The following is a 12763-nucleotide window of genomic DNA, read 5'->3' on the forward strand; positions in this document are numbered from 1 at the left end:
AGGAGAACTAGTACATCCTGTAGGAAATCATGTAACGGTCTTTTTTCAACCCAAATTGAGAAAAATCATCATTGAAGCTGGTATTAGGCCCTTACTTGACCTCCAAGCCATCAAAATCATTGCACCCCTCTTCCTCCACACGTGTCTCTAGTGCCAAAGATCAAGGAAAGATTAACATTTGCATTTATAAAGCAAAAAGATTAAGAAGTGATTTCTTCTATATCTACACATTCACATAGAACTTAGTACTCTCATGCTTAAATGAGTTAAAACATCACATGTGACAAATAGGGTTAAAATAGGGTTATTTTGCAAGCAAAGTTTGTTAATAAGTAGACAGAGGATTTCATGTTACTTCACAAGCATTTTTAAATTCAGTCTTTCATTCCTGCAAATAGGCAACATTTATTTCCTCTCATGACATCAAAGGAAGGACAAATTGTATTTTGTACATATAGTGTCGATACCTCTTAAGTTTGTAAAAACCCCGTGTTGATAATCAAATTTAGTAGCCTTAGGAGTTGCAACCTTCTTGTTTCAATACCAAGGCCCATTACCTATGGTAGCTGCTATGATGTCAACTGAGATGACAAAATTTACCCCTGCAATTATGACTTTATCCTTTTTGAGGTTTGTGACAAATAGTTTGGTCAATTTTGCATGATATTGGGCTTTTGCACCAACTTACAAAACCCAAGACATCCCACATGCTGAAAACACTGCTTTGCAAGTGGTGAAGACATCAGCTTGTTATACAACAAATTGACCTCCTCATCAACTCATAGGGGGAAGACATTATGACTGAAGCAAAGACCACAATTACAGGCCTTGATTCCACACTAACACTGGTTGTACACTGAAAATCTACTTTATAAAGCTTGTTAGCAAACCTAAGAGTGCGTTAGTGACCCTGCTAACTCAAGTTGTTAAGCAGGGAACAACGTTAGTGAAACTAGATGCAGTTCCAAGGGTCAAAGGAATGAATTGACTCACAAATATCTAGATATTTATTCCTAAAAATACTCAAGAAAATCAAGGAAACATCCAAAATCGACCTATTTGGAGAAATTCTAATTTGAGTGAAGGAGGTAAATGGGAAAGAGCTGAAAACCAGGGCAAGTTCATTGCTTTTTCCCTAGTGAACTCTATGAGGAACTTGGCAACCCTAACTCGATTGCTACATAAGCAAAGTGAGAGTCATTGTGAAAGGGGTCAGAGCATTTGAAAGGATAGCCTACCTGATTGTTGAGCATTGTCTCATATGATCAGAAGTGAGCAAGAAGGGAGAGAGAGAGAGAAGCAAAAGGCATAGAGGAAGGCTGATGCAACAAATGGTTGAAATCACTCTTCCATTATAAATATAGAACTGTAGTTGTACTGTCTACTCGTGATGTTGATACTATCATTCATTTAGTTGTTTGTTCAATGCCTATTAGCATGAATAGCTTATTTATATGCAAATAGATGTTTTTTTATATATTCATGTATTAGTTATCAGAGTTGTATCCTGTGATTACACTTGTCTCTTCTATGTGCAGGACTTGATTTGGAGCTGGCTTCGAGGGAGTTCCGCTTGGCTACATTGTGATCTCTAAACAAATCTACATAGAGACTTGAGGTAATCTACTTCTAATGCTTTTATAGTTAGTTATTGTCTATGAACATGCATGTAACTTTGTGCAGTTACAGATAATCTTACAGTCTGTCGAAGGTCCCAGGAAGGCCTTTGAGGGTATATACATTCTCCATACACTGTGCATTTACCCCATAGCAGAATTTTCGACTCTACTGGTGATCTGATAATCACCCTATGAGTGACCTCAGTTGAATATTTATTAAACAAAAATGTATTATAGACCCATGTGTTGTGATAAGCCCCAAATTGGGTAACTTATTGGGATCATTTTGCCTAATTGTCCTTGTTCATTCCTCCATTTTTCATAGATTATGCATGTTTTTCTAGTATGTTTATGTTGTTTTAACGAATAAGGGTGGTCACTCTACCAAGGAGGCTAATATGTTGTCATTTCAGGTTTTTGGACAAATTTTGGAGAAAAACCAAGCAATTATGGCCCAGGTGACAGCCAAGCTTGAGGTGAGGATTTGTAGGGAGGTTGTCTTTGGCATTAAATGGCCCTTCCTCGAAATCTCCACCCTCAACTCTGAGCTCAACAGGCCACCAAAACGAGTTCTAAAGGCAACTGAGCAGCTTTGGGAAGAGTGACTGTTTACTAGCAGTTGGAATAGTCGAGTCCCTTGAGTTTAGGAGGGCTACTAGGCCCCTCATTGTGTACAAATAGGAAGGCCTCAGCCTTCATAGTTTACTTTTGGAACTGTTGGTATTTGCACTATAATGCTGTCCTTTTCTCAACTCGTTTTCTTAGCTACTGTTGTACAACTTTCTTGTGATGATTATTTTTGAGTAATGAGAAGCAGCTTTACTTGGCATCAGATCTGAGTTCTTTATAGGAGCCTGCAGCTCTTGGGGTTGGGCCCAACCCGAGTGTTAAGGTCTCCTTTATGTATTGTTAATTGTTTTTTATGTATTTGCAAAATCATTTCTATTAAGTAGATTAAATCTTGTTGATTAACTAGGTCACTGTTGATGATTAGAAATAATTTTGATGTTCAGATTGAGTTGATAGGTTTTTAATAGGGAAAAGCTTCAAAAAAGGGCCATCCAACACCCCTAGTTTCACCTCTCCCTCAGTGGGATCAGGAGCTAGGATTAGGGTGACCTTGCTGCCCACAAAAACACTAACTTTGCTTTCCCATGCAATCACTAGTGTTTGATTTTCATTTGTAGAAGTTGGTTACATGTTCAGATTCTTGCTTGCTTAGTTTCATAAGTTAGTATACATGGTTTCATTGTAGTTCAAACTTCTGTTCATTCTCTTTACTGTCAGCTAGATCAGATTAGGTCAACATAACTAGGTCGTTGATTTTACAAGTCTTTGTTGGTTCAGTTGGAAAAACAACTTGCAGAGCACCTGTACCACTTCTCTATCTACCCATACTCCATCAAACCCATCTGCTCCACCCCTCAACTCAGATTCTTTCCTTACATTTTCCATTTGCTCACATAACCCTAGTTTTTGTGCAACATTGCTTCAGTCCTCCTTGAACAAATCCAACCATCTACATCTTTCCTCAACTCCATCCACCAAGACTTGGACCACCTCCAACCCTTATCCTACCTCCATACCCACTCCTTCATCTTTCTTCCTCCATCCATCCTCCAAAATCCCATTTCTGAACATCCTGTAGAAAAATTACAGACATCCTATAGAAAATCACAGACATCCTGTAGAACCCCTGCAGACTTCCTGTAGAGACTCACGAATGAGGTTTGTTGATAGCCAAACTCTGTGAAACTCTCTAGAAGGGTGTTAGAGACCCCTTAGGCCCTCTTTGAACCTTACCGACCTCCTCCAAGCAGTTCCTCTCGCCAATCCACCTCTGCACAGTCAAAACAGTCAAATTGCATGCATGATAATTCTGGCAACTTATTCAAAAATACAAAAAGATTTTTTATTTTTTATTTTTATTTTTATTTATTTATTTATTAATTTAATTTAATTTTTTTTTTTTCAGTGGTTACTGTAGAAGTAGCTTAGATACATGTATTTACCTTCCTAGAAGTCAATGGCATTTCTTTCAGTATCTTTCATCCTCTTTCTTGCATCGGTAGGGATAGCTGGTAAAATTAGGGTTTGCTAGGGTTTACGTTTCCTTTCAGATTTCTAGTTTCTTTCTGCAAGTAGATCAGCCTTCTTTGAGTTAGCTTTCATCCATCAGTTAAAAAGCTTCTTCTCAGAGCTCATAGAAGTTGGCTTAAGCTCCTAGCGGACTTGTGCCAGCTGACCAAGTGACAGTTGTGGCAAGAGCTAGTACTTATGCATACAGCACCATCGCTTCCAATTTTTTACGAACTACCGGGTTGATAAAAGTAAAGAAGGGAGTCCTAGGAGTTGCAGCATTATTGCTACAATAATGGAGCTCACCATTCTTTTTGGCGCCGTTGCCGGGAAAGCGTCAGAGTATTTGTGATTGCTGCTTTTCTTCTATTTTCCTACTCTAACCTTCTGCTAAGTAGTTTATTTCAATTCCATTCTGCAATTTCATTTCTGCAAAAGTAAATTAGACATTTCCTGCTTTCATAGATTAGCCTTTCAATTCCGCAATTTCTATTTTGCAAGCGTAGAATAGAATTTCAATTCTGCAAGCGTAGTCTAGCATTTCATTCTCGCAATTTGATTTCAGAAAAATAGATTAGTCCTTTTCTGCTTTCATTTCAATTCCGCATTTTCATTTCTGCAAGATAGATTTTTAGTTAGTTGCTATACCATCTGTTTCAGTTTTGCAGGTACAAGTAGAAAAAAGCAAAAGCAACAAAAAATCTTTTCATGCCTCGTAGGAACAGAGATAATACCGAAAAATTCCTACCCAACACCCCCACCACTTCACTGAGTCACCCTTCTCTCTTCTTTGGTGGCAGTGAACCAGAAGAACCTATAGGTGAACCTCCTGAGATATACGAAGATCCTATAACAGAAGAAGAGCAAGAAAACATTCCTTTTGAGACCATGGCTAACAACAGAAATGGTAGAGATGATGATGAGAGAATAGAAGGTACCTTCCCCATCCGAGAGACCAACAAGGACATGAAAATGAAGAACATAAGTCCCTCAGCCTTACTTCATTTCCATGGATTGACCATTGAAGACCCTGATACCTTCCTGTTTGAGTTTGTTGTCCTTTGTCGAACTTATGACTATACAGAAGATGAGCAAAAGTTTAAACTCTTTCCCTCTACCCTCAAGGATGCAGCATTACGCTGGTTCATGGGGTTACCTGGAAACAGTATCACTACTTGGGCTTAGATGCAGCAAGCCTTTAACAACAAATATCGGGATTACTGTAGGTCAAAGGAAACCAAGGGAGAAATCTTTCGGATGACCATGGGGAATGATGAGTCTTTAGAAGACTACGAGGAAAGGGTCCAACTTAGCTATAAATAGGCCAGGTGCACACTTGACCCTGAATCTCTAAAGCTGGTTCTGCTTCGAGGAGTCCCTGAAGACCTTCTAGATACCCTTCACATTCTAGCTGGAGGAGACATCTACCAACTACCTTATGAGGACATAAAGACTGTGTTTAGAAACCACTCTAGTGCAGCCCAGAAAAGAGGTAGGGGGAATCCACTTTCAGCTAGTACTACCTTCTCCAAGCACGAGTTTGCTAATCAGATGGAAGACCTCAAAAGTGAGATGAGACAGACCATTGCCATGCAACTTGATACTTTCCGAATCCAACAAAAGAAAGAGGAAGCTGAGAGGGCTTTGGCCATTTTTTGTCCCAGATGTACGAGGAAGCACCCTAAGAACGAGTGTCCATTGCACTCAGTAGAGGTATGTTTCGTTTGTGAGGAAAACCACCCCAAAAACCAATGCCCAACCTTACCCGGATTCAAAGCCATGTACCAAGGGACTGAGGCACCCACTGAACCTCTCTACTTCCTCAACCAAAGGAGGCTGCATGGACCCAGACCTTACCAGCAGGGGATACAAGGGACATCCCAAGCTTATTATGGCCCCAACCAATCTGCTCACATGCCTTCTTGGGGTCCCCCTGCTCATCCTTCCTGGTTTGCACCTCAATACCATACTCAACCCGCTGCTCATTCGCTTCACTCACATGTCCAGCCACAACCTCAGTGGAATGCACCTCAACCGGGGTGGAGGCCCCAATACAACTCTCCTCCCACCATTCTACCTCCACCACCAGCTTACCCACAACCATTACCTCCTGCTCCTCCAAGACAACCCCAGATGCCTGCTCAACTGAACCCGAACCCCAACAACCGATAGGCCCAGTAGGTATACACTGGGGAGACAACATGTCCTACCTATGCTGTGGAGATCCAGGAGATCAACCTATGATCCAGGAAGACCCTTCCAGATCGCCAACCTCCTCCCCCAGAGGATGAGGAAGAGAAATAGGAAAGTGAACCCAAAGCCATTCCACCCTTTCCTGAGCAACTAACAGTAACCACGCAACCAAACCCAAAGGAGACTGAACTTCTGGGAGAATTGAAATAGTTGTGTGTGAAAATACCACTTCTCCAGGCCATCAAAGATGTACCGATATACAACAAATTGATTAAGGAGAAGTGTTTCAGGCACCCAGGCAGGCGAAAGAGAGATGCCTCGACTATCAATGTCATCAAACAACTGTCTGATCTAATGTTGGGGCAAGTAATCTGTCCAAAGTATTTGGACCCTGGGATTCCTCTAGTTGATTTCCACATCAATGGCACCATAATCCCCCATACCTTGACTGATCTAGGTGCTGCCATTAATGTGATGACCAGGGGCACCATGCTTAAACTCAACCTTCAGAGTTCCTTAAGGAAGACCTCGACAGTCCTGCAGTTGGTAGATCGCTCCGCCGTGACTCCCGAAGGGATTGTGGAAGATGTCTTGGTCTTTGTTGACTCTTGGGAGTACCCTGCAGACTTCTTGGTCCTTCAGCCAAAGGCAAAGCTCACGGGATACCCCCTCATTTTGGGAAGGCCTTGGTTAGCCACTACGGATGCTTACATCAGTTGCCGAGTTGGAAGCATGACCATTAAGAATGGGCCTATGTCCAAGCAGTTAGTCCTATATCCTCCTGCCCAATCTCTGCTAGAACATGACTTACCACTCTGGTTGGAAGAAGGAGATGAGGATGAGATCTACTCTGCACCATTGTGCACAGTAGAAACCACTAGGGGAGATCCTCAAACCGAGGATGATTTGATTGAGACTTTGATTCAAAATCCACCTCCCAGTGCACTGTCCTTAGTGGAATTAGTGGAAGATACCCAAGCCAGCACCTTAGTGGACCTCTGTGTGACCGATCCGACCCCTACCAGAGTTAAGAATGTGGAGTTTAGTCCCGAAAGAACTTTAAAGATCAGCTCCTCCCTATCTCCTTCCCAGGAGAAGGAGCTGTGTAGCTTACTGAACAATCATTTAGATGCTTTCGCTTGGAGCTATAAGGAGATGAAAGGAGTCCATCCTTCAGTCTATACCCATCACATCTACATTAAAGAAGATTGTAAACCAGTCAGGCAGCCTCAGAGTAGAATGAATTCAGCCCTTAAAGACATTGTCAAAGAAGAATTGCAAAAATTATTGGATGCAGGATTCATCTACCCTATCTCCGATACTGAGTGGGTCTCGCCTCTAGTGCTTGTGCCCAAGAAGAACGGGAAGTGGAGAATCTATGTAGATTACCAAGAACTTAACAAAGCCACCAAGAAAGACCATTTCCCTTTGCCTTTCACAGATCAAGTGTTAGATGGACTGGCAGGGAAGAAGTTCTTCTCTTTCCTAGATGGGTTCAGCGGGTATAACTAGATCCAAATAAGCCCGGAAGACCAAGATAAAACCACCTTCACATGTCCTTGGGGTACCTTTTCCTACCGAGTCCTTCCCTTTGGGCTATACAATGCTCCTGCCACTTTCCAGAGAGCAGTATTGAGCATCTTTTCTGAGTTGGTCCATGATTCGGTAGAAATCTATATGGATGACTTTACTCCTTATGGGTCCAACTTCCAAGAAGCATTGACTAATCTGGGAAAAGTTCTAACCAAGTGCATTGAGATGAACATGTCCCTCAATCCCAAAAAATGTGAATTCTTGATGACTGAAGGGACCGTGCTAGGTCATACCATTTCTTGCCAAGGATTACAGGTGGATCCCAATAAAATTGCTATCATCCAAAAGGTCCCTCCTCCTCAAAAGGTAAGAGATGTTCAGAGTTTCCTAGGATTAGCAGGATATTATCGAAGATTCATTAAAGACTTCAGTAAGCTAGCCTCGCCATTGTTTGGCCTCTTAGGGAAGGATGTTGAGTTTAAATGGACTGACAACTGTCAAGGGGCACTGGATGAGTTGAAAGATAAGCTGGTGTCTGCCTCGATCTTGAGAGGTCCAAACTGGGCCCTACCTTTCAACATCCACACTGATGCCTCAAACAAAGCCATAGGGGCAGCCTTAGGACAAGTTGAGGAGAAACTCTCATATGCCATATACTTTGTCAGCAAAAACCTGTCCAAGGCATAAATGAACTATACCGTAACCGAGAAAGAGTTCCTGGCTGTAGTCCACTCCCTAAACAAGTTCAGACACTACATCACTGGTTATCAAACATTTGTACACACTGATCATGCTACGATTAGATATTTAATGAATAAGCCTGATGTCAATGCTCGTATCATTAGATGGTTACTTTTGTTGCAAAAATTTGATTTGACTATTGTCGACAAGCTAGGTAAGGAAAATGTTGTTGCTAACTTCTTGTCTATATTGGACTTACCTGCAGGTGAAGAAGGAACAATGGATGACCAGATGCCAGACGAACATCTGTTTGCTATCTCAGTACTCTCTCCATGGTTTGCTGATATAGCAAATTACCTGGTCTCAGCACGGTTCCCTCTGCATCTATCCTCAAAGGAGAAGAGCAGAATTGTAAGGAAGAGTGCCCCGTTCACTTGGATCGGGGGCAGCCTATTCAAACTTGGCCCAGATCAGATCTTAAGGCGTTGTGTTAGGGAGGAGGAAATATTTGACATCCTCCTAACCTGTCATGACGGACCTTGTGGGGGCCACTTTGTAGCAAAAAGGTCTGCCTTCAAAATTCTACAGGCAGGCTACTATTGGCCTACTCTTCATCAAGATGTCAGAAGATACATCAGCCAGTGTGACCGATGCCAGAGGATGGGGAAACCGACTCCAAGGGATGAAATGCCTCTCCAACCTCAAGTGACCTTCGAGCCATTTGAGAAGTGGGGCATGGATTTTGTGGGTCCTATCAACCCTACTTTAAAGCAACAGTCTTATATCATTGTGTGCACCGACTATTTGACCAAGTGGGCAGAAACGAAGGCAATCAAAGCAGCAACAGAAGAAAAGGTGGCTGAGTTTCTGAGGGAAAATATCTTCTACAAGTTTGGCTACCCAAGAGAGTTAGTCATAGATCAAGGAAGCCAGTTCACCTCAAACCTGATTGAAGACTTGCTCGCGCATCACAAGATCAAGCACAAGACTTCCACCCCCTAACATCCTCAAGCAAATGGGCAGGTGGAAGTCACTAATAGAGCATTGGAAGGGATTTTGACTAAGGTTGTGAGTAGCAGCAGAAAGGATTGGGTAGATCGCCTGGTTGAGGCCACCTGGGCCTACAACACCACTTGGAAGACTACAACAAGTTTCACACCTTATGAGATGGTCTACATGAAGAAAGCTTTGCTGTCCATAGAGTTCGAGTACAATACATTGAGGGTGGCAGCTCAGCTGGACCTAGATCTCAGCCATGCTCAACGTGAAAGATTATTGCAGCTGAATGGATTAAATGAACACAGAATGCAGGCCCTCCTCCACTCAGAAGTAGTTCAACTCCAGATGAAGATATGGCATGACCGGCACCTTAATGAAAAGAAATTACAGCTGGGAGATTGGGCGCTGCTGTATGACTCAAGATACAAGGATTTCAAAGGAAAGTTGAGGACAAGATGGTTAGGACCATATACAGTGGAGAAATGCAATGACAATGGTTCAGTTCTTATTAGGACCATTGATGAAGAAGCCATCCCCATGCTTGTCAATGGGCATCGATCGAAAATCTACAAGAAACCCCTTTCGAGGCAGAAGTTTCATTGAAACTGTAGAAAAATTAGTGCTGGTAGTAGAGCAGGGTTCTGCCTCTATTCTAGCCACACCTTGATCATCAAAAAAAAAAAAAGGAATAAAAATACCCCTGGGTCAAAACCTCTCTGAGGTGCCCAGGGCAGACAGTGAGGGTGAAAACCTCATGGAGGCGCCCCAGCTATCTCTCAGAAAATAAAGAAATGGAATAAAAAAGATCCTTGGGCGAAAACTCTCTGAGGCGCCTAGGGTGGATAGTGGGGGTGAAAACCTCATGGAGGCGCCTTTGCTGTCTCTCAAAAAGAAAAAAAAGAAAAAAGAGGAGAAGAAAAAGAAACAGGTCTAATATCTGGAATTATTGCAGGTTGCAAGGAATATAGTGCAGATAAAGAAGGTCGTGCAAAACGAGGACAGGGGTCCGTACCAAGCTACCAAACATCCTCATAGACACCCCCTCCATGGCCACTCACTTTTTCCAGGATTTGAACACATTCGGGTCGAGATTCAACCTCCTACAGGAAGTTCTGAGCTTTCTACAGGAAGTTTTGGGGCTTTCTACAGGAAGTTCTGCATTTCTACAGGAAACATCCTGTAGAGCCTTCGGGCAGGCCAAAATCAATTCTGGAAAGGGATTTAAAGCTTGAAGTCTGTTGATGAGGCCTGCAGCCACCCCTCTCTTCCATCCATCACCAGTTTCATCTCTTTCCACCGCCATTACAACAATCTGGTCCTGTATTCCTGCACAGTCATGCAAAAGAGCCCTGTTTTCCTCAGATTGCAATTCTTTTTTTCACAAGAGACAAATCAAGTACACGAAGGCTCACACACTCTACCTGTCAAAGCTCCATCAGGACCCTTCATCCGTGAATGAAACTCTACTCAGTTCAACATGCATCCCAAGAGGAGAAGCAACTACAGGATGTACTACAGGAATCCTGTAGCAGCTGATCTGCCTGGAGCACACACTATGGAGTCAATAGCAGTTGAAATCAATGCAGGAGGCATGTAACCAGCTCCTCTTGGACGTAAACACCTCCTCGATAGCTGAGAAAAGACAGAGACGTGCATGTTGCGTTCATAGCTAGAGGATCGGGTCCTGAAGCCTTGCATGCAGCATCAACCAATGAACGAAGGAATTCCAGCTCCTGTGCATGAAGCAGCAGTGAGCAAAGCCATCATTCCACATCCCGAAACCTGTAAAACACATCCATGGCCACACAGGTAAGTGTCTAACCTTATTTCATCAAATTGCATAGACTATACTATGAAAACTGCATGTCTATGAATGGTGCGGATTGAACGAATTCGGTGGCCAGTAAACTGGCCACCCACAGTCAGTCGAATGGCCTCATGGGATCCAAACGAGCTCAGTTACACTTGAATCTGCCAAAGGGATGTGGAGTCGACACGTGGGAAGTGTCCAGTTAGGGAAAAACAGCGGATTGGTAGTGAAATCGGTGGATTGGCAGTGATGACGGCGGGTAATGGCAGAGATAGAAAATGGCAGTCAGAGACACGCCAAAGAATGATGGCCATGATGTTGGCCAACGGATCGGCCTAGACACCTCACCCCCGCGCCATGAATTGTGCCGTAATTCAAAATCGTTCGGCCACAGAACTCACATTAACCACTGTCATTTACACTTGCAACCGGCTTTCAGCAATGTACGTGTCCTCCTCCTCTGCAGTTCGTTAGCCCAAGCTTCTCGGCCCGTTTCAAAATCCTTCCGCATCTCAGGCTTGCTCAGAAGTGCCATGACGTCCTCCAAAAGCTGGCAAAGCTCTCTACAGGAAGGAGCTTTATAGTAAGCACAACATAGCCTCCCGGAGTAGAGAAACCTGGATCTTCTGCGTCGGAATTGGAGTTTCGAAGAGAGGTAGGCTCGAAAACGCCATTCCCATGCATGATATTTCGAAAGGTGGTGAATTAAACTATTTGGAATAGGAGAATTAAAACAAGTCTACCTGTGGGTCAAGAATGGTGGTTTGCCTGTGTGATACACGAAATTTTTTTCAGTTGGTTCTGCGTCACATTCTCCTCCACGGTTCCTGTTAACAAATTCCTCCTGTAGAAATGATAAACCACTATAAGGGCTAACCTGTGCATGAAGAATGTACTTGTATGTGATTGGTGTGAAAATTAAGCTTTGCACTCTATTTGTGAGAGCCTAATTCCCTTTTGACAGTCAAGTTTTGGGCAGCAGCAGCATTATAACCAGGGAATTGGTGCAAAGTAAGATACAAACATCTGAGAAACCCTATCTTGAGAATCAAAGGATGAAACCATATAAATAATTCCCCTCTTGATCAGAACACAAGCCAAAACAGAGCATTCTCACCATGCCAGGAGGGTTTATCAGAAAGGAACCCTCAGATTCTAGGAAATTGTGAGAAACTCCCGAGGTGGTAGGCCTATTTACCCGTGCCAATTGGATGACCTTCTGTGATAGAATTCAAGGTCATGATGATGAGGTAACAAAATAATTCTTAATGTCTCTGCAGCCTAAATCCAAGATACTGGCCACTGTAAATTTCAGAGGGTTGACCTTAAAACTTACCCCACAACTCATCAGTCACGTCACTGATCTGCCATTGGGGATACCCTGGAGTAAAGAGGAGAGGGCATTGGGCCAAAAGGCCAAAAAGGAATTCTTCCTACCAGAAGAACAGTTTTCAGAGGATAAAAATGGGGTTCGGAGAGCCAGCCTACATCCATTTTGGAGCGAGGTCAGCCTTCAGATCATGAAATACATTACCTGTGAGGGGCGGTTCAGTATTGTATATGGTTATCACTTCCGGTTGCTAACTGAACTCAGGCATAAGATGGATTTACCCACAGAACAAAAGTTAAGCATCCCATATTTCCTCCTACAATCATTAATGGAGTGTGGCACAAAAATGAAGGAAGGGACACCGGACCAGCTGGCTCATCATGGGCTTATCAAGCTTCTAGTAGAAGATGCCCTCCATACCTATATTGTCCCTCTCTCTTGATATGTCCAAGGATGATGATATCCAGATTCTGGACAAGGAACTCACTTCATCCAGTAGTGAGGAAAGGGAGCACATTG

Source organism: Pinus tabuliformis, chromosome 2_2, assembly GCF_031772625.1.
Source record: "Pinus tabuliformis cultivar Carrire ecotype Pingquan chromosome 2_2, CPIR1, whole genome shotgun sequence".
Taxonomy (NCBI): domain Eukaryota; kingdom Viridiplantae; phylum Streptophyta; class Pinopsida; order Pinales; family Pinaceae; genus Pinus; species Pinus tabuliformis.